Here is a 23847-nt window from a genome sequence, read left to right on the forward strand (position 1 = left end):
GCCTGCAATACTATGGTTTGCCACATGGGGGAGCTGTGCAAAGGCCCAGCAGTTCCTGACAGTACTCTTAGAATCATAGAACAGTAGAGTTGGAATTGTCCTATAAGGCCATCTAGTCCAACCCCCTGCTCAATGCAGGAAACTCTTGTTCAGAGTTCCAGTCAATCAGCCATTCTACTCCCTCTCTCACTTGGTTTTCCATTGGTTTTCCATTCCATGGCATGGCCACTGATCACACTCGGTTCTGATTTTGGGTACACCCCCCCCCCAAACATTTCCTCCCTAAAGTGTAGCTTGCACTTCTGCAAACCTCAAGGTTCCCCTAAACCTGCTGGTACCTTCCTTTTCAGTGTGGATGATGCCATTTTGGCTATTCACTCACATCTAAACTTTTGAAATAGATGGGATGATAATACTGGATCTATAAAAGAGTTTGGAGAACATTAACAATTTTCTCTATGCAAAACTTGACACTCCAAATCTAGAATTATGGTTTTGATGCTGGTTTCCTGATGGGATGACTGGAACAAATGCAGCTCCTCCTGACAGTCTTCAGTGGGTAGATCTGAACCCAGAAGTAGATAATATTTGAAATGGGAGCAAGGATTGGATCAGTCACCATCACAATTTTCTATTTGTGTCTGTCTGTTAGGTTGTTTTAGGATAGAGGAGTTTAGAAAGAGAAGAGCAAAATGAAGAAAGAACGAGAAGGCAGGACAGACAGAGAGGGGAAGAGAGAGAAAGATAAACCTGCAAGGAAAACAAGTTAAAAGCAGGTTTCTGATTTAAATTCCTGGACTGGGCTCAGAATTCTTTCGTTCTAAGTGCTTCAAGCAAATCTCCAGGTTGGTAAGACTCAGGGTATTAGAACTCAGGGTTCTAGTAAAAAACAAAATAGATCTGCAAGCCAGAAGTCTGAACATCTCTGTTCCAGAGCTAAAGGAGTAGCAATTCTCCCTCATTAATATGGTGCAAACACAACCATAAAAGTGTTGAGCCTACTACAAAAGTGATATGGACAAAACAGGGATAATCAGAACTGGAAAGGGCCCACAGAATCACCTACTCTAGAGAAGTCTTCCCCGCCTAAATTAGCAATGTAAATGCACGTTAGAACCATGTAGTTTAAAGAGTTGGAGGTAGGATGAAAAAGCTGGCCAGAGAGACCTCCGTTAAAGCGGCAACGGAGGGCCACAAAACAGAGGCCCTTTCTGTAAAATGCCCAGCTATGGCAACAGAAAAGCTTCCGAGTAAAGTCTCATGGTTGATGGGTTTGCCTCCCAGCTGCCTGCATTAGTATAATTGTCTGGGCTTCACAATTAATGAAGACTACTGGAGCATATTGATTTAAACCCTTCCCATCTCTCCGCCCCTGAGCTGCTTCTGCCATCAGCACCGATTTCGTCACCCTCGAACTCTTGAAACAAAGATGACCAGGAAAGAACTGGAGAGAGCAATTAGGCTACCAATTTGTAATTCCAAAGGCTGTTCTATTTAGAGGCCCAAAGTACAGTAAATGGGAAAGAGGGTGGGGGAGCAAAATGGTACTGCAACAATCCTTCCATACGTTTCTAAGAAGAGAAATGCATCTGCCTCCTCTTTTGGGGCGATTGGACCGCATTTTTTTTTTTTTTAATAAAAAAATATACCCCAGTCTTCTGTGTTGCCTTACATTCTCCCACACCACAGGGCAAACAAAATATTTATTTGAACAGCTCCCCAATGTGCATCTCAGTAAATTTTTGCAGGTCTTTAGAAACATTCTAACTACAGAGATGCATATATATATATATATATATATATATATATATATATATATATATATATATATATGTAGATCACAAGCTGAATATGAGCCAACAGTGTGATATGGCTGTTGCAAAATAGCCCAAGATGCTATTTTGGGCTGCATTAATAGAAGCATAGCTTCCAAATCACGGGAGGTACTGGTTCCTCTCTATTCGGCCCTTGGTAGGCCTCATCTAGAGTATTGCGCACAGTTCTGGACTCCACAATTCAAGAAGGACGCAGTCAAGCTGGAGCGTGTTCAGAGGAGGGCAACCAGAATGATCAGGGGTCTGGAAACAAAGCCCTATGAAGAGATAATGAAAGAACTGGGCATGTTTAGCCTGGAGAAGAGAAGATTGAGGGGAAACATGATAGCATTCTTCAAATACTTAAAAGGTTGTCACACAGAGGAGGGCCAGGATCTCTTCTCGATCCTCCCAGAGTGCAGGACACGGAATAACAGGCTCAAGTTACAGGAAGCCAGATTCCGGCTGGACATCAGGAAAAACTTCCTGACTGTTAGAGCAGTACGACAATGGAACCAATTACCTAGGGAGGTTGTGGGCTCTCCCACACTAGAGGCCTTCAAGAGGCAGCTGGACAACCATCTGTCAGGCATGCTCTAGGATGGATTCCTGCATTGAGCAGGGGGTTGGACTCAATGGCCTTGTAGGCCCCTTCCAACTCTGCTATTCTATGATTCTATGATTTTTTTATTTTTTTATTTTAAAGTAAAACAGAACAGGAAAAAAATAGACTGCATGTTCCAAACTTAGTGTAGAACTGGGAGTTTTGGAGAATAATTTTCTTTAAAATAAAATTTGAAAAAGTCTAGCGTGATTACAGAACAAAGGTTTAAGTAAAGGTATGTACCCTGAAACTTGATGTTTTGTGGATTTGCCCATCTGAATTTGCCTGTCTAAGATCAGCTGATGCTGTCCTCTTCGGCATGCCACTGCCTTTTGAAATATGGTTGGTGGTAAATGGCCTCAATGCAGAACATACAGCCGCAAGAGCTTAGATTATCTTCCTTATGAATTGTGTTTTGTCCACGTTTGAAGAAAGTCCTTTTTCAGCAAGTATGTAAGTCTGTTTCTGCTAAAGTTATTATCTGGTAGTTTTTATGCGGTTTGTAATCTGGTGAACGTGTTGTTAGTTATTCTGTTATTTTAAGGATTGGATCATTGTTTCTTTCAGTGTTGTTTTTTGTAGTTTGTTAGCCACTTTGTGGGGGAAAAGCAATATATATATATATATATATATATATATATATATATATATAATCACACACAGAGAGAGAAAGAGAGAGAGAGAGAGAGAGAGAGAGAGAGAGAGAATAAAATACAACATTAATCAATATTGTATTTGTTGATGCATCATTACTTATACTGAAAGGAGTCTGTGGGTATTTTTGGTGTAGAGGACACATGTCCCTGTCTATAGGCTTGATGCATTGTTGCCTATGTTTAAAACAGCTGACGGAAAATTAAAGATGTCCTGGAGAATAATGTGATAGATTTTGCTGGGATGGATCAACAGTCCCACTCCACATCTCCTGGAGAGAATGGCTTTTCTTGGAAGAGACAGCACACCTGCAAATATTTGCTACATGGCCTGCACATTGAGGACTCAGCCATTTTTATATTTAGGTTGCTGTCCAGTAGTCCCATGGGCTTCTAACAAACCAAAAAACAAACAAAGATCAGGAACATTTGTTTAAGGCTGCAACCTTGTCTCAACTTACTTAGGAGGAAATCCCATTTAATTCAATGGGATACTTCTGAGTAGAAGAAGGTTACAACATTCTGTCTCCATTCAACCCCCCAGTGCCCTACGGTGTTCAAAAGTGGGTAGAACTCTTGATGGATTTTTCAGCCTTAGCTTTAAAATAATAATAATAATAATAATAATAATAATAATAATAATAATAATGATGAAAATATACAAATATTTTCTTAAAATACTGATATGACTAATAAATATCAATATACACATTTTGGATACATATTTGTACACTAGAAAAATGCTCATCGTTATGACAGACGGAACGCAACTGTTGTGCTACCTGTGCATTGTGAAGCCCTATCGAGGTTGTGCAAATCATCTGTATGTTTTGTCAACATATTGCCTCCTTAGGGACTCTTGGGACTCATGGGAGGTTTCCCCCCACCCTCCTAGTGTGATATGATCCCCCAAATCTGATATACACTATTCCTATGGAAATGAATATCATCCAGTTATGTATGGGAGAAAGCAAAACAGTCAGGGATACCACTGGAAGAGGCTAAACCTTCCCCTGTCCCATTGATGAGAATGGAAAGTATGCGGAATTGCAACCTGTTAACTTTGTCCCATAGAATTCATTTGGGAAATTCAGCATGTCACCATCCACATACACCTGTGTGTGTTGAACCTCAGGCCTGTGAGCCAAATTTGGCCTGCCTGGGGTCCCAATCAGGCTTTTGGGGGTTCCCCAGACAGTTTTTGGCAGTTCCCCCATTCTAAAATGTTGAAATGCCACCCCTAAGGCTGTGACAGAGCTTTAAGATGGAATATGCTCGTATTTGGGGCCCAACCACTGGAATGCAGGCCTTGAGAGCTTCAAAACTAAAAAAAAATGGCCCTTTGTGGAAAGAGCTATGACATCCCTGCCATATAGATCTAGTCTCTCAATTGTATTTCTTGGTTATTGTTGTTGTTATTATTATTGCGTTTATATCCTGCCTTTTTTCCTCCAAGGAACCCAAAGTGGTGTATATAAATCATCCTCCTTTCCATTTTATTCTCACAACAACAACCCTGTGAGGTGGGTTGAGCTGAAAGTCTGTGGCTGGCCCAAAGTTACCCAGTGGGTTTCCTTTATTTATTTATTTATTTATTACATTTCTATACCGCCCAATAGCCGGAGCTCTCTGGGCGGTTCACAAAAATTAAAAACTTTCAAAGTATAAAACAACAGTATAAAACCATAATATAAAATACAATATAAAAGCTCAACTAGATAAAAACAGCAGCAATGCAAAATTACAAATTTAAAACACCAAGTTTAAATTTATTTATAGACTGTTAAAATGCTGGGAGAATAAAAAGGTCTTCACCTGGCGTCTAAAAGCACATGATGTAGGTGCCAAGCAAACCTCCTTAGGGAGCTCATTCCACAGCTGGGGTGCCACAGCAGCGAAGGCCCTCCTCCTGGTAGCCACCTGCCTCACTTCCTTTGGCAGGGGCTCGCGGAGAAGGACCCCTGAGGATGACCTTAGGGTCCGGGCAGGTACATACGGGAGGAGGCGTTCCTTCAGATAGCCTGGCCCCAAACCATTTAGGGCTTTAAATGTTAATACATTTAGGGCTTTAAATGTAGCCTGGCGCCTACACCGTACTCCTTTCGTCGCCAGCTGAAGACCTTTTTATTCACTCAGTATTTTAACACTTAATTTTAACTTAAATTTAAATTATACTGTTTTAACCCTGTATTTTAACCTTATATCAATTTTGCTGCGTGGTTTTATCCTGGTTGTGCTTTTTATACTGTATTTTGTATTTGTGTTTTTAACCTGTTGGTTGTTTTATGATGGTTTTAATTTTTGTGAACCGCCCAGAGAGCTTCGGCTATTGGGCGGTATAAAAATGTAATAAATAAATAAATAAATAATACCAGCACATAAATAATACCAGCACATTCCATGGCCGAGTGGGGACTAGAACCCAGATCTCTTGACTCCCAGTCCAACACTCCAGCCACTACACCACACTGGCTGGAGTGTGGTGCTAGAGTGGCTGGGAGGTTCCATAGCTCAGTGTGGAAAAACTCTGGAGAGCCTTTGCTGCCAGTCAGTGTCGACAACACTGGGCTAGATAGACCCATGGTCTGACTCAGTATAAGGCAGCTTCCGCTGCACTTCAGCATCTGACATTTGGTTGTCCAAATCAGCAGAGATAGCAAAAGGGCAGACAGCTGTATTTCTGGGAGCCAACCCTGCTCAGCTAGAGATGCAGGAGAAATCTGCAATGGAATCAAATGAGTTTGGCTTTCTATGACCGGCTTCTCCTGGAGTCGCATAGATTACCTGGATTGTGGACCGTTTTCTTTTTCTTTTTTACTTTTCGGAATGTGACGCAAATTTATTCATAGAAAAATACATAAAACAAGAAATCCACCAGCTGAAAATGCACATTTCCTGCCCAGCCTAAAGCATGAAAATGCACATTTTAGGGGGATCTGAACATTTTGGGGATGTGCAGATGTGCGCAAATTTGAATTTGTGCGAATTGAATTTGCACAAATTCAGGAAATTGGGGGGGAAATGCTATTCCATCAACAAGTGGATGACAGAACAAAAGGCACCCAAAATTCCATGAATGCAGATGGAACTGGTTTTCCAAAATGCATACATCCCTATGGTCAGCTCCATTCCCCCCCACCACAACGCCAGTAATATACTTGTGAAGGCCGAGGAGGTCTTGGCAGGGTTCATAGCTGGCAGCACTGTATTACAGCTTTCCTTGCTACAGGTGATTGCTTTATTTAGCCAGGAACTTGGACTGGTTTGGGCAGATTGCTTCACTAAGAGCTGGCAGGCAGGGAAGACGGCACATGTCTCTGTTCACCTGAATCCCAGGTGCTCAGCAGCAAGCAGAGAACGAGTAGCACTGTAAAAGGGCTAGGACCAGCTGCTGGTGGCAGATCAGTGTGGCTACTGGCTGGATCATGGGAATGTTGCCTGGAATCCATGGGAAATGTTGAGGAAAAATGGAGCAGCAGAGAAGCATGAACAATGAGCGTGGCCACAGGCACAGAAACTGTCATGGGTCCCAATGGAGCTGTTAGGAATAAAGAGATTGCAACTAAGCAAGCTGTGAAGGGCTCATTCTTTTACAGTAATAAGGCGTGTGCTAAAGAGAAATGAAGAAACCTGGAAAATTAAGAGCCTAGGAAGCACCATTCTGCATCATATCAAAGGTCCATCTAGTCCAGCATTTCGTTCACCCAGTCAGAATCAGTCATAACTCTCACAGATTTATCCAAGGGCACTGAAACTATTTGGGGTGCAGGGTTCAGCTCCTTTAGAGTTCTGGCTGCTTGTGAATGAAACCCAGGACTCATCCAGACCAAGCAGGATAGTCCACTATGAAAGCGGTATACAAAAGGCAGGAGTCACACTACTGCTTTATAGTGGTATCAAAGTGCACTGCAGGATCTACACTACTGCTTTATGGTGCACTGAGAAATGTTGGGGCCCACGATGCATCTACACCAAACAGGATATAACACTTTGGAAGTGGCATGAAAGCGGTATATGGTAGGTGTCAATGGCCCCCAACAGTTGTCAGTGCACTTCGATACCGCTGTAAAACAGTAGTGTGGCTCCTGCCTTTTACGTACCGCTTTCATAGTGCAATATCTTGCTTGGTGTAGATATAGCCCCAGAATGGATTCACAGCCCCACCGAAACTGGAGCCACCAGCCTCCACTGATCTAGTTGCAGCATAGGGGAGGGGAACGGAAGACCTGGGGTCTTAATCTGGCCCTCGGAGATTCTCCAAGTGGCCATGCCGCTTTCCCACGCCTCACCCCAAGCACCAATTGTTTGATAGTTTCACAGCTTTTGTGCAATCTCTCCCCTCTCCCCATTCTAAAAAGATTGAAAAGCCTCTCCTAAAGCTAAGGGCATCTTTACATGAGGCTTTTATTGTGTGCTGGTGATTGCTTACTCATGGTATTTTGTTGGTCCTCTACAAGACATCCTCCTCCTCCTCCATTGGGTGCTCCCATGCTTTGTAAACTTTATCCCGTTCTTTTTTAAGATTGGGGTAAGTCTGGCATTTTCTGAATACCGCTACAAGAGGAATGTGTATTTACACAATAACTGAGAAAGAAAATCCCCTGGGAAAAAAAGCACATGTAAAGGAGCCGATCTTAATCCTGCAAACACTCCAGAAACAGAAGCCCCAGTAAAGGTGTGGGATATAAGCCTCATGCAGAAATGCCCTTAGCCACTGGCAGTAAGAACTTTACGCTAAAATATGCTGGCATTTTTAGCCCCATCCCTTTTGACTTCCTTTGCCCAGCGCACCACTGAAATCTGGCCTCTGAGAGCTTCTTCAAAATTGAATTTGGCACTTTGGATGAAAGAGTTTCCCCATGCCTGGCTTAGCTCTTTACCTTCTGCAGCCCCAATTCTCTGATTTTGCAGCAATCCTGGTGACTAAAGCTCTGGGCCGCAAGGATGCCATCTAGGCTGAAAAAGCAGCTGTTTGAGAATTGTTTTGAGTAAAAAAATTTATTTATTTATTTATTTATTTATTACATTTCTAATCTTCCTAATAGCTAATGTTCTCCGGGGGCGAGGAGAATTAGAAACAGCTAAAGGTGGGGAAGAAGGAGTGAGGGAGACAGGAGCAGGCAGAGGCCGTCAGGGCCTGCTCTGGTTGGAAACCACCCCTCCTGCACAGGGCTAACTGACATCATGACCCTGTGGGGAAGAAGACGGAGCTGCTGGTCTGCCCCTCCATTGGACACGGAATAACGGGCTCAAGTTAAAGGAAGCCAGATTCCAGCTGGATATCAGGAAAAACTTCCTGACTGTTAGAGCAGTACAACAATGGAATCAGTTGCCTGCTGAGGTTGTGGGCTCTCCCACACTAGAGGCATTCAAGAGGCAGCTGGACAACCATCTGTCAGGGATGCTTTAGGGCGGATTCCTGCACTGAGCAGGGGGTTGGACTCGATGGCCTTGTAGGCCCCTTCCAACTCTGCTATTCCATGATTCTATGAAGATGAGAGTGGGGAGCAGTGCCTTCCTACCAGCCAGGCTGAACCGTCTCCTTAATTTCTTTCCCCCCTCTTCCCTCCTGAACTCCTTTTCCTTGTGTGTCGTGTATTTTTTAGAATGTAAGCTTGAGGTCAGGGACCGTCTTCTTAACTGCCTGATTGTAAACCGCTGCAGGAGCCTTTTTGGCTGAGGTGCAGGATAAAAATACTATAAATAAATAAGTAAATAAATAAAGTGCCACAGAACACTTAGAAATATAAAACACAATGCAAATCCTTGAGAGAATGCAGTACAATTCAAAACGACTTAACAGTACCTAAATTGTTGTTTTTATACTGTCGTTTTTATGTTTTTGATGGTTTAAAATTTTGTAGACTTTTTAATGTTCACTGTTTTTAACTTTTGTTAAACTTCGGTTGTTTGTTGTTGTTTATTCGTTCAGTCGTTTCCGACTCTTCGTGACTTCATGGACCAGCCCACGCCAGAGCTTTCTGTCGGCTGTCGCCACCCCCAGCTCCCCCAAGGTCAAGTCTGTCACCTCCAGAATATCATCCATCCATCTTGCCCTTGGTCGGCCCCTCTTCCTTTTGCCTTCCACTTTCCCTAGCATCAGCCTCTTCTCCAGGGTATCCTGTCTTCTCATTATGTGGCCAAAGTACTTCAGTTTTGCCTTTAATACCATTCCCTCAAGAGAGCAGTCTGGCTTTATTTCCTGGAGTATGGACTGGTTTGATCTTCTTGCAGTCCATGGCACTCTCAGAATTTTCCTCCAACACCACAGTTCAAAAGCATCTATCTTCCTTCGCTCAGCTTTCCTTATGGTCCAGCTCTCGCAGCCATAGGTTACTACGGGGAATACCATTGCTTTAACTATGCGGACCTTTGTTGTCAGTGTGGTGTCTCTGCTCTTAACTATTTTATCAAGATTTGTCATTGCTCTCCTCCCAAGAAGTCAACGTCTTCTGATTTCCTGGCTGCAGTCAGCGTCTGCAGTAATCTTTGCGCCCAGAAATACAGAGTCTGTCACTGCCTCCACGTTTTCTCCCTCTATTTGCCAGTTATCAATCAAGCTGGTTGCCATAATCTTGGTTTTTTTGAGGTTTAACTGCAACCCGGCTTTTGCACTTTCTTCTTTCACCTTTGTCATAAGGCTCCTCAGCTCCTCCTCACTTTCAGCCATCAAAGTGGTGTCATCTGCATATCTGAGGTTGTTAATGTTTCTTCCTGCGATTTTAACTCCAGCCTTGGATTCGTCAAGCCCAGCACGTCACATGATGTGTTCTGCATACAAGTTAAATAGATAAGGTGAGAGTATACAACCCTGCCGTACTCCTTTCCCAATCTTAAACCAGTCCGTTGTTCCATGGTCTGTTCTTACTGTTGCTACTTGTTCGTTATACAGATTCCTCAGGAGGCAGACAAGATGACTTGGTATCCCCATACCACCAAGAACTTGCCACAGTTTGTTCTGATCCACACAGTCAAAAGCTTTAGAATAGTCAATAAAACAGAAATAGATGTTTTTCTGGAACTCCCTGGCTTTCTCCATTATCCAGCGGATATTGGCAATTTGGTTTCTAGTTCCCCTGCCTTTTCTAAACCCAGCTTGTACATCTGGCAATTCTCGCTCCATGAATTGCTGGAGTCTACCTTGCAGGATCTTGAGCATGACCTTGCTGGCATGTGAAATAAGTGCCACTGTCCGATAGTTTGAACATTCTTTAGTGTTTCCCTTTTTTGTTAAACTTCGGTTATGGGGCAGTATATAAATGTAATAAATAAATAAATAAATAAATAAATAAATAAATAAATAAATAAATAAAATGCTATACAAATCAAGAATTAGGTCTCTAGAATGCCTGGAAGAAAAGAAAGGTCTTTGCCTGGTGCCAAAAAGATAACAACGTGGATATCAGGGGAGTTCATTCCATAAGGGAGGTGCCACCACTGAGAAGGCCCTCTCTCTTGTAGCTACCCAGCTATGAAGGATAGGGCACCAACCTTTTTTTCTTTTGTTTTAAAACACCCTCTGAAACACTGACCTGCACAGCAATATAGGGATGTGAAATGAATCCATCGGTGCCATCCCCGCTCCCGGTGACTTTCTGTCATATCCTTCCAGGGGACTATCGACTGTCAGAAAGTACCCTTGCTGCACTTTTCAGGAAGAGCTAGAATCCAATTTGTCAGTTTCTACTGCCTGGCATAATAGTCTTGCCTATAGATTTTTCTCTCATGAGCTGCTTGCTATTTCAAAGTGTCAGTTCTGCTACCTGCATTTTATCAAAGCCAACGCAGCCTCTAAAACATTGCAGAACACCCAAGCGTACCAAGAGCTGGTGAGAACAACCCTTGCTCTGATTTGTTCTGAGTGCAACAACATCTGGAAAGCCAAACCTCCTCCATCCCTGATCTAAATGTATGTTTGTTGACGTACCTCATTGCATTTCCTGTAGCGCTTCGTATGACATGGGGCTGGGGCAGCCTTACTGGCGTTTTTGGAGGTTCATAGTCAACAGGGATTCCCTCTGTGCAAATGACAACCATGGCTTCTGTGCGGGGTACACCACGTTATGAATAAAGACAGAGGCTGTTAAGCCAGTTTCCTCCAATTCCCAGCCACAAGGGAGGTATTTCCCACCATGAATCTGGTCTTTTCCTGGGTGGGGATGAGTGTGTGTTTGTGTGTGTGTGTGTTTGTTTGTTGATGCTACAGTATCTTGCGTAAGTATTCACACACACCCCTTTTAACTTGTCCACTTTTTGCTGGATTTAAAGTGGAGTTAATTGTCATGTTTGCCATTGGATTTATGCAACATGCCTAACACTCTGAAGGTGTGAAATACATTTATTGTGGCACAATAGTTAAGGAAACAGAAACAAACTGGAAGTTGGGTGGAAGGGAAGTTGTGAACTGCCTTGTTTGGAGGGGTAATTTTGATTGGAGTTGTTGTTGTGGATGCTGATGCATGGAGGGGAAGTCGCAAACCCTCTCATGTGGAGGGGAAGTTCTTCTGGGGCCCAAACGAAGGGGTATAAAAGCTTCTATGGATAGAAGACATTCCTGGAGGCTGTGGAGGACTGTGTAGATTTGCCAGGGGCAGGGAAACCCTGAACTATAGTAGGAGAAAATTGCTGTCATTTTCTCTTCCTTAGCCCATAAAGCAGTTTCCCCTGAAGTGTGCCCGCCAGCTGTTTAGGACTAAAATTCAAAAACAGCTGGAAGGCCCCAAATAAAAACAGCCAGAGTCCAAAACAGCCAGAAGACACCACTTTGAGGAAAGCTGCTGTAAAAGCTGAGCTGTGTGTGTGTAAAATCTTTGCTCAGGCCTCGCTTGTTATTTCTTTGCCCAGGCCTCACTTATTTGTCCAGGCCTCGCTTCTGTATGGAGGGCATGGTCTCTCAAAGCTTTAACCCAAGAAGTGCTTTGTGTACCAGGGTGGCCACTTACAGATCTCCAAAAAAGAGGAATGCATCAGTGAAAAAGAGGACATCAGTTTTCATCATGTTTACATACGCTCATCTAGGGTGACCAACTGTCAGGATTTCCCCGGATTTGTCCTGGTTTTTGTTCTTTCCATGGTGTCAGGGGGGATTTTCTATAATTTTCAATAATGTCCTGGAATGACACACCTTCCTCTTTAAGGCTGCCATTGGCATGGCAGGAGGGAGTGACATGTGTTCTTGAGGCACATCATTCCCCCACCCCGAGCTCCAATTGAGGTCTTCAAGGGGAAAGTGGGTCATTCGTGGACATTATAGAAAAGGCCCCCATTGGAGTGGATGGTGGTGGTGCAGAATGAAATCCTTTCCCCTCCTCCACTCCAATTGGGTTCTTTAAGGTGGCGGGGGAATAATGTACTTTCTGCAAGACTCAGAAAGCTGCTTCCACACACACACACTAGGTGTCCTCTTTTTTGGTTTCCCAAATATGGTCACCCTAGCTCATCTATATGTATACATTCAATTAGTCTGGCCACTTCCAAATTGTCAAAAAAAGAAAAGGAAGGAAAAGAAAAGACATCACTGAAAAAGAGGGCAACAGAAGATACCGATCTGCATAAAATGTGCATATGCTAATTGATATGTATTGATGCCAATTTAGAAATAATTATTACACTCATGCTGTATTTCTATTAAATCTCAGTATACTGCAGATGACCTCTGTACCTGGTGATACTCACTGGAGATGGACAAGGGTTTTGTATCTTGAAATTGAAATTGGACGGGATGGCCCTTTCAATAGAGGGCTGTCCCCTAAAAAAGAGGACACCTGGCCACCCTAAGCACATTTTAGGATAAATAACTATAATGGAACTAGAAATGCAATGCATCTCCCCATAGTGAGGAAGATTGACCAGGTCACCTGTGTCTCTGTTCAGTCTGCAGCCCAGGTGCTCACTTTTGATGAACAACATCAAGGCCTCAGCTGCTTACCCTTTTTATGGTTCTTTGACTTTAAATCATACTTGTTCTGGGCAGCCCGTCAAACAGATGACACCTTCAAATGGAGGACCATCATCCATAAACTAGGACATCTGGCCAGCCTGTCCTGTAGACTTTGGTGGCATTTTAAAAGGAGGCCTGATGTTTTATTTATTATTTATTTGTTACATTTATATCCCACTTTTTTTCCTCCAAGGAACCCAAAGCAACATATAAAACCCTCCTCCTTCTCTCCTTTTTATCCTCACAACAACAACCCTGTGAGGTAAGTTGGGCCGAGAGTCTGTGACTGGCCCAAAGTCACGCAGTGAGCTTCCATGGCCGAGGGGGGACTAGAACCCGGATCTCCTGGCTCTCAGTCCAACACTCTAGCTGCTACACCACACTGGCTCTCTAACATGAATGTTGCTAAACCAAAGTTTTAAAGATGAAACTGTGGGTCCTCTCTCTCTCTCTCTGGCCTTTGCTAGACCATGGGTTAGCCTGGTGCGAGCCCCAGGCTCGCCCCTGTGCATCCAGATGACGCACAGGGGATCCCGGGCCCAGGCAGGGGTAACCCTCCCTTGGCCCGGGATAACCGACACCACTTTTGGCCCGGTATTTCCTGCAGCCTCAGGCTGAGCCCGAGACCGTGGGCATGTAGACCGGTCTGCCGCTTTTCCCGGCTACTTCAATTACTTGTGAGTAGCCGGGGAAAGCGGTGGATGGGCGGGGGGGGATTGGGGGGGAATCGGAGCCATGGGGGATAAGGGGGGGAAAGGAGCCATGGGGGGGTGGGGTGGGGGAAACGGAGCCATGGCAGATGGGGGGAAAACGGAGCCATGGGGGATGAGGGGGGAAACAGAGCCATGGAGGATGCCGGGAATCAGAGCCAGGGGGAAGATCGGGGCGGGGGGGGGGGGAGTGGGGAGAATGATTTTTTTAAAAAATAAAAACATTTACCTAAATGTACGAGCGCTCGTGTGAATCCGTCCCCTTAAAGATGAAAATAAAATGACCAACGCGACAGGGCTTTCCTTTACCCCGTCGCGTCTGACGTGTGAAAAGGAGCGACAGCCCGTGCTACTTCTAGCACAGGCTGGCTCCTCCTCACCACCGGATTTGCAGGTAGGTGTAACAAAGCTCCCCCCTCTCTCTCTCCACTCCATGCTCTTTTTCTGTGAGTGGTTCTTTGGCAAACAATCCTGCATCGTTTTCTTCTGTGCTCTTCGTGGTGACAGCAAGCGGAGTGTCACCCACTTACTGTAAGCGCTGCCCACTTGCAGGTTATTTTAACCAGAAGGAGCTCCAGCAAGTGGCTTACTCACCGAGATGCCATGAGAACATGAGCCTGAGGAAGAGACATGTGCTGGCACGAAAGAGCTGGCGGTGAGCAAGGCTCGGGTATATGTGTCTGCAGTTCTGATATTTTTAGAGCAAGCGAGTGCCACTTAAAACCATGATACACAGCTCTATTTTTGAAGCCCTCTTTTCCCCTCCCTTATGACAAATCCTGACAGTAAATGAAAATGTATCGTCCAGCCCTTGAGCGATCCCGCGCATGGCATTCCTCAAGAGCCTTTTTGAGGACTTCAGTCTTGTTAGCCATGCCATGGTCCTTGGGCGAGAGTCTCACGGGCCTTAGGAAGACTTGGAAAACCATGACTGCTAGTTCAGATGGCTATCTGCTACCCGCCGGATCAGAGAAAACTTGCTATGTACATCATGGGTGAGGAGAGTGCTGTTGTATTCATGTCTTGCTTGTAGGTCTCCCATGCTCAGCTGCTTGGCCACTGTGTGAAAAGAACGCTGGACTAGATGGACCTTTGACTGACCCAGCAGGGCTCTTCTTATATTCTTAACCACTACCAGTCAGTGTTGACAATACTGGTCTAGATGGACCAAGATTCTGATTCAGTATAAGGCAGCTTCCTTCTCTGATAGCTCATTGAGACATTCAAATCCCTGGTTGATGAAATGTAGCCCATAAGTGATGAACGTCCATGTGTGAAAAACAGCTTTCTCTTCTCTTTCCCAAGAGGTAAACACTCCAAGAAAAAGAAAAGTGAAGAATAAATGGCTCTGAAGCCTCTGTTAAATCCTTTTTTCATTCATACGGTGGAAGCTACTGAGCCCTAAAAGGGTAGCGTTTAGCTAAGAGATCTGTGTATACCTGCCATATTTCTACTCGGATCTGTCCAGTGGAGGCTGGTGTCTGCAATGTCAATGGGGCTGTGATTTCATTTTGCAGTCAGAACCAGCCAGGACTCTAAAGGAGCTATCCAATGTGCTGAACCATATCCCTGAAATAGGTTCAGCACCTTAGATAATTCCTTTAGACTTTTGGCTGGTTCTGATTGAAACCCAGAATGCAATCACGGCTGTATCAAAATTGGAGCCACCAGCCTCCACGGAATATCTCTCTCTCTCTCTCTCTCTCTCTCTCTCTCTCTCTCTCTGTGTGTGTGTGTGTGTGTGTCTGTGTGTATGTCTGTGTGTGTGCCTTGCATTGAGCACAGTCAGAAAAGGAGAACTGGTTGGAGAAGTTAAACACAGATCTCCCATTATTATTTTTGTAATATTCCACCTCACTGCTTCTGTAAATCAGTGTGGGGAGTATGGAATTATATTGAGATTCTCTAGATGTGAGCAGATCCAGATGTCTTGGACTTAAACTCCCAGAAGTCTCTTTCAGCATGTCCAATGGTCAGGAATGCTATGAGTTGAAGTCCAAAACATCTGGAGATCTTTTTGCTGCCCATCCTTGGACTAGACGATTTCCAATGTACCTTCCATCTCCATGATGCTATGTAGATTCTGTTCCTAGAAGTGTGAGCAGGATTGTTCCCTTTATATTTATTGTGATTCTTTTTCATGATAAATCTTCCTTGCTAGTATCCTTTTGCTTGGGGAAGGGGGCAAGCAGGAGCTTTGCCTTTCTAAGGAATGTTACTGTTTTGGCTTACAAATGGGAGATTACGTAGTATGATCCTTTTTTTCCTTTTGAGTTGAGATCTGCACTGGGCCACTCAGGAACCGTGAAATCTGATCAGTAGCTGGGTCAGTTGTATCATAATTCGTAAAGACCAAATTCCTCAAGACTTCCTACTATGGATGACAGAGGAATCTGCAACGAAATCAAATGAGTCCAGAATTCTATGACTCTAATCCACAGATTCTTCATGGGACTTGGCTTTTCCTGAGTCACATGGATTCTGCAGACTTGAAGTCTGAGGTGTTTTGTTTTAACTTTTTTAACTTTGAAGACTCTTTCTTTCTCTTTCTTTCTTTCTTTCTTTCTATCCTTTTTAAAAAAATGAATGGTACACATGATGGAAAATGACAATAACCTTATATACATAATGTATGTTTCCCCCCCCCCCCCCAATGTATTTTCTGTTCTTTTTTGTTGATACTCACAATAGAGGGGGGGACTTCCCAAAATTTTGCGCTAATTTAGTCATAGAAAATTATGTAAAATAATAAAAGAATACCAGCCAAAAAAGTGCATTTTCCCCATAGGCTAAAGCTTGAAAATGCACATTTGGGTGGGGGTATTTGCACGTTTTTACAAATGCAAATTTATGCAAAATGCAATTTTTTGCACATTCAGGGAATTGGGAAAAACTGGTTCCATTGTTGAGTGGATGATGGAACGACAGGCACTTGGCAATCCATGAAATGCAGACGGAATGGATTTTAAGAACTCTGTACATCCCTACTTTCCACACACACCTACCTACCTCTTGTAATGGGAGTTTGACCCTCCTTCTGAAAGCTACACCCTTTCCAGGAAGGGGTGTTCCTTCTTTCTTGGCCTTTTTTATTTTTATTTTTTACATTTCTGTAGGTGTGCAATCCTGTGCCCACTTAGCTGGGTACAAGCCCCACTGAAATCAAAAGAACTGAGTAGACTCATATAGCTTCAGTTGTCCATGCTCTGGTAACCTCTAAATTAGATTACTGCAATGCACTCTACATAGGCCTGCCTTTGAAGATGGTTTGGAAGCTGCAGCTTTTGCAAAATGCAGCAACCAGATTGATAACAGGGACCAGAAGATTTGAGCATATAAGACCCACTCTGGCCTGCTTGCATTGGCTGCCTATATGTTTCCGAGCCCAATTCAAGGTTCTGGTTTTAACCTATAAAGCCTTACACGGCTTGGGACCACAATACCTGATGGAACGCCTCTCCCAACATGAACCTACCCAAACACTACGCTCAACATCTAAGGCCCTCCTCCGAGTGCCTACTCCAAGGGAAGCTTGGAGAATGGCAACAAGGGAGAGGGCCTTTTCAGTGGTGGCCCCCCAATTATGGAATGATCTTCCCCCTGGTGCCAACATTGTTAACTTTCCGGCACCAGGTCAAGACTTTTCTCTTCTCCCAGGCAATTAACAACATATGCTGAGCTTTTTACTGACCCCAGAATAGTTTGTTTTAAATGGATATTGTTGTTTTTATGCTTTTGATGGTTTAAAATTTTTATATTTCTTTTTAATGTTCACTGTTTTTAACTGTTGTAAACCTCCTAGAGAGAGTTTCGGCTATGGGGTGGTTTATAAATATAATAATAATAATAATAATAATAATAATAATAATAATAATAATAATAGGATTGTGCTGTAAGAGCCTTGCTCTGGCACAGGGGTGGGCAAATTGGGCCACTCCAGAAGTTACTGGACTACAACTCCCATCAGCTCTAGTCATCATAGCCAATGATGAGGGTTCCTGAGAGCTGCAGTCCAAAAACATCTGGAGGGCTTAGGACAACATAACCCCTGTAGGAATCTGCGGCAGCATCAGTCTGATGAAAGCTACCAAGGCCTGGCTGCTGCTCATGACAAAGGAGTTAACCTACAACCTACACACACACACACACACACACACACACACACACACTTAATGGCAGTGCTGTCGCCTCTTGTTAATCTTGGGCTGCACTGACCCAATTCCCTCTTTTCCTATAAAATACTTCACAGGCCACTACTTCGCAAATACAGTACATTCCATCTCCAGACACGCTTTATTCTTGATGTACGTTCCTCAGTAGCTGAGAGATGCAGAAATCTTTTTTGCTCAGAAAGATGAGAAAGTGTAAAAGGAGAGAGAGAGAGAAATGAATAGGAAAGAAAAAGGTCTATCTGCTGAGGATGGCTGAAAAGGTAATAGGCTCAAAGTGCAGGAAGTTCAGGCCAAATGGAAGGGAAACATCTCTCAGCTAATTGCCAGAGGTGATAACAGGTGGCCCGGGAAACTCACGAAGCAATCCTTCATCTCCTCCTATATATATACCTGTCCAGATCCTAAGATCATTCTCACAGGCCCTTCTCTGGGTGCCCTCACCAAATGAGGCGAGGCGGGGTTGTGACTGAGGAGAGGGCCTTTTCTGTGGTGGCACAGTTTGTGGAATGCCCTTCCCAGAGAGCTCCGCCTGGTGCCTTATGTTGTGGTCTTTTCCGCCGCTGGTAGGGATGTGTGAGAAATTTGTTTCAATTTGTCTTTGGACAGGTCTCGCCCAGTTCATGCCTTCCGCATCAAAGACCGACTTGGGCGCAGTGGGCAGTCGAAGCCTGTACGTTCCCACACTTCTGGATCCCCAAAACGAAAAAGCTGAAAGAATTGTTTGACCAGGGGCTACACACAGTTCAGGTCACTGTGAAATGTCTTTCATTGGGCTGTTTGGATAGGTATGTCAGGGTTACTCCAGCCATGATGGATTTCTTTACACATGGATGCGTATCCAGTGGAGGCTGGTGGCGCCATTTTCAGTGGGGCTGTGAATCCGCTCTGGGTTCCAGTCAGAACTCTGAAGGAGCTATCCAAGGTGCTGATCTCATTTGGGGATAGGGTCAAATAGCTCCTTTAGTGCTCTAGGTGGTTCTGACTGACAACTAGAGTGGATTTACAGCCCCACTGACATTGCCCCCACCAGCCTCCACTGTGCGTATCAACCAGGGGGTGGCCTGCAGGTGAGAATGAGCCAACACAGATCAAACACCACCCTTAGAACCTCACAGGGGTGGAGAACCTGCAGCGTTCCAGATGTTGCTGGACTCCATCTCCAGCAAGACCCCATCTGCATGGGCACTTTAAATAGAAATACATGGGAGCCACTGGGCAAGTGCCCTTGTTCTTAATGGGCCACAAAGTCCCGACAAGAGGAAGAGCAGGCACACTAGCTGTTCCTATATCCCATGAAGTGCCAGAGGTGGTGAATCTCAGGGACTCTGAAATCCAAATCTGGCCTTCCTTTGGTCCCAATCTGATCCTCCAGATGGCCCCAGATGGCCCTTTCTATAGGCATTGCCTCATTCCCTGCCAATCATTTGGTGGCTTCCTGGCTTTTGCATCTCCCTCCACCCCCACACTCTGAAAGTCTGAAATGCCTCTCTTAAGGTGCAGTTACTGAGTCAGAGCTTCAAGTGAAAACATGCCAGTATTATTTGCCTTTTGGCTACGCCCTTTCTTCCTTTGGCTCCACCCACCATTGGAATGCTTCTCCGAGAGCCTTTCCGAAATGGAATTTAGCCTTCGGGGGCTGCAAGAGGTTCCCCACCACTGTTTTAGGGAACCATAGTGCCCATCACCAAAGTATTAATTCTACAGATTCCTTGGGCAAAGCTAGAACAGCGACACTGATATACAACTATAAAGCGGTTAAGAGGAAAGTGTGCAAGTACAGCTATAATGCAGTTGAGGAAAGTGTGCAAGTACAGCTATAATGCAGATCAGAGGAAAGTGTGCAAGTACAGCTATACTGCGGTTAAGAGGAAAGTGTGCAAGTACAGCTATAGTGCAGTTAAGACGAAAGTGTGCAAATACAACTACAGTGCAGTTAAGAGGAAAGTGTGCAAGTACAGCTATACTGCGGTTAAGAGGAAAGTGTGCAAGTACAGCAATACTGCGGTTAAGAGGAAATTGTGCAAGTACAGCTATACTGCGGTTAAGAGGAAAGTGTGCAAGTACAGCTATACTGCGGTTAAGAGGAAAGTGTGCAAGTACAGCTATAGTGCAGTTAAGAGGAAAGTGTGCAAGGACAGCTATAATGCAGATCAGAGGAAAGTGTGCAAGTACAGCTATAATGCAGATCAGAGGAAAGTGTGCAAGTACAACTTACTGCAGTTAAGAGAAAAGTGTGCAAGTACAGCTATAATGCAGATCAATGGAAAGTGTGCAAGTACAACTATACTACAGTTAAGAGGAAAGTGTGCAAGTGTGCAAGTACAGCTATAGTGCAGTTAAGAGGAAAGTGTGCAAGTACAGCTATAGTGCAGTTAAGAGGAAAGTGTGCAAGTTCAGCTATAATGCAGTTGAGGAAAGTGTGCAAGTACAGCTATAATGCAGATCAGAGGAAAGTGTGCAAGTACAGCTATAATGCAAATCAAGAAAGTGTGCAAGTACAGCTATAATGCAGATCAGAGGAAAGTGTGCAAGTACAACTATACTGCAGTTAAGAGGAAAGTGTGCAAGTACAGCTATACTGCGGTTAAGAGGAAAGTGTGCAAGTACAACTATAGTGCAGTTAAGAGGAAAGTGTGCAAGTACAGCTATACTGTGGTTAAGAGGAAAGTATGCAAGTACAGCTATAGTGCAGTTAAGAGGAAAGTGTGCAAGCACCTGTCTGTGCATCGGCATTGCCCATTGTGGTGGAGGGGCCATGATCCTTAGACGGTGCCGTGAGGTGCAGAAAACAGCTGCCCCTGCCTTTCTATCGCACCATTTCTTTTAAGGAAGTTGGCAGCCTGCTTGTCTTAATTTTCCAACCTATTTATATCTTCTGTCTGTTATGTATATTATAATGCTAATGAGATGTGTGTATCCCACTAGGGAGGTGCATCAAAGGATGCGGCAGAAGTTGGTTTATACAGTAATTTGCATTGCATTAGCATATTTCAAAATTCATCAGATTTCTGCCGCCTTTCTGGGGCTCTGAATAACATGGGTTGATTTGAGGCTCAAAACCACGTTGTTTACATGTTTGAAGTTAAAGGGGGCAGAGAGAGGGGGAGGACCCTGAGTTATCTTCTATCGCTTTTCTTGAGAAAATGAAGCTAAACCTAAATTGACAACGATCCAACTATCATCTGCCTGATCTGTATTTTGTTAAAAACGTCATTTTTTCCAAGTGGTAAATAAGTAGCAGAGCTGGAAACATGTTAATTTTATATATATTTAAGCCTATTTAAGGATCAGACCAAAAATAGCTTATGAAAAACACAGATTCTCTCCCACCCCCCCCCCCCCGCCAGCTTGAAGTATAGTATAATTTAAAAGAGGGGAAATCACAAACCTTGAAATTGTGGTTTGATTTACAAATGCTTTAGCAGTTTTAATTAGGGGCATCAATTAGGGAAAAGCCGGAACTTCGTCAGAAAGGACAAGAAAGCATTATGCATTGTTGTGGCATTACGCTTCCCCATGGAGGTATAATGTTGCATGCATGCCTCTAAAAAATGCAGGTTGAATGCAGTTAGCAATAACCATGGGGATTAAGGCAAAAATTACAGATAGCTCTGCTGATCCATTAGAGGAAAAAAGTTCAAACGCCATAGCAGTCTAATATATTTTGTTCGGACCAACAGGCAAAGTCGAGAGGATTTTTTTTAAAAATTACTCTTTAGAGACAATCTGACCAATTTAGAGTCTAGTCCAGGAGGGTTGAATTTCTTTCAGTCAAAGGGTCTAGCTGCACCCCTGGGCCAATATATATATATATAAAATTCCAGCATGTTTTCAGTGGCTGCTGCCCTTTGAGGCTGGTGGGACAGATAGAATCATAGAATCATGGAGTTGGAAGAGACCACAAGCATCATCTATTCCAACCCACTGCAATGTGCAGGAAAACCAATTAAATCACGAGAGGTGGCTCTCCAGCCTCTTCTTAAAAACTTCCAGAAATAGAGGATCCACAACCCCCATAACTAGACTGTTCCACTGTCGTTCAGATCTTACCATCAAGAAGTTTTTCCTTATATTTAATCGGAACCTAGGTAGTTGTAACTAGGGATGTGCATGGATCCCCCGATCCTCTTCGCGGCCTGATCCGCAACTTCCGGATTGGGCCGATCCGCCCCGCCACGATCCGCCTGTGGCCCAGTCCGCTTCTTTACGGAGCTCCGGATCCAAATTGGAGATCTGTTTCCCTCCCACCCATAGACTTACCTGGCTGTGCCACTGTCGCCACACGAACTGCGGTGGCGGCGGTTGGGCCAGGTAAGCCCCCCCTCACGCACACCACTTACCTGGTCCATCGCAGCCTGTCGCCAGCTTCACTTCAGCCCATGGCTCAACCTGGAAATGTAGGCCCCGCAGGTTGAGCCGTGAGCTGATGTGAAGATGGCGACGGGCCGCGACGGACCAGGTAAGACGCCCCTGCCCCCTTACCTGGCTCTGCCACTGTCACCGCATGGGCAGTGGTGGTGGTGACAGAGCCAGGTAACCCCCCCCCCATGCACACCACTTACCTGGTCCGTCGCGGCCCGTTGCCAGCTTCACTTCAGCCCACAGCTCAACTCGGAAGTGTAGGCCCCAGGTTGAGCCGCGAGCTCAAGTGAAGCTGGCGATGAACCGCGACGGACCAGGTAAGACCCCCTCCCCCCTGCCCCCTTACCTGGCTCTGCCGCCATCATCACATGGGCGGCGGCAGCACCAGGTAAGGCTGCCTTACCTATTTTTCAGAGCTCCGGATTGAGGCGAAGGATCTGCCTTCATCTTGATCCACTCCACAATGCTCCGCTGCCCCCCGATCCTCTTCGCCTCTGCCCTAAGGGGAGGCGAAGCACCCCGATCCGCTTCTGCTTCTCCGACCCGAAGAGAAGCGGAGCACAGCCCTAGTTGTAACTTATATCCATTATTTTGGGTCCTAATTTCTGTGGCCATGGAAAATAGTTCTTGAGCATCTTCCCTGTAGCATCCTTTTACGTACCTGTACACTGCTAACATGTCTCACCTCAATCTTCTTTTCTCCAGACTGAACATCCCAAGTTCCTTCACCCTGTCCTCATAGGGCATATCCTCATGTTTGTCACCCTCCTCTGAACCTGTTCTAAACTGTCTAGGTTCTTCTGGAAATCTGTTGCCCAGAATCGTACCTCAGGTGTGGTCTCACTAGTGCCAAGTAGGGAGGAATAAGGACTTCACGTGTCTTTGATCCAATGCTTCTTCTAATGCAGCTGAGAACTGCGTTAGAGGCACCTTCCTGAACAACCCAATAACCCAACCCAATCTGATTCGTGTTCAGATTGCTGTCAGTGACCACACCCAAACCCTTCTTCGCTGTAATGCTTCCATGCCATGAATCCCCCATCAATATTCTATGGAGATTGTTGGAAGAGGGCCGTAGAACATCATGCATGGCAATCAGCAGCTTTATGCCATGAATTGGAACAAATGTACCTGATAGTGGTGGGATTTCTCTGCCACAAGTGGACATCAGGAAAAACTTCCTGACTGTTAGAGCAGTATGACAATGGAACCAGTTACCTCGGGAGGTTGTGGGCTCTCCCACACTAGAGGCCTTCAAGAGGCAGCTGGACAACCATCTGTCAGGGATGCTTTAAGGTGATTGATTTGATTGATTTATTTCATTTCTATACATCCCCATAGCCGAAGCTGTTTGGGCGGTTTACAAAATTCCTGCATTGAGCAGGGGGTTGGACTCGATGGCCTTACAGGCGCCTTCCAACTCTACGATTCTATGATTCCAAGAGGCAGAGGAATCCAAGAGGCTGCCCCATTTACCCCTAATATAGAAACACCTCTGCATATTTTAAATTAAAGTTCTTACTGCACAAAACTAAGCCTTACCAGAGGCATTTTCATCGTTTGGAATGGTGGGAAAGACTGCAAAGACCAGG

This window comes from Elgaria multicarinata, chromosome 15, assembly GCF_023053635.1.
Source record: "Elgaria multicarinata webbii isolate HBS135686 ecotype San Diego chromosome 15, rElgMul1.1.pri, whole genome shotgun sequence".
In the NCBI taxonomy this organism is placed as follows: domain Eukaryota; kingdom Metazoa; phylum Chordata; class Lepidosauria; order Squamata; family Anguidae; genus Elgaria; species Elgaria multicarinata.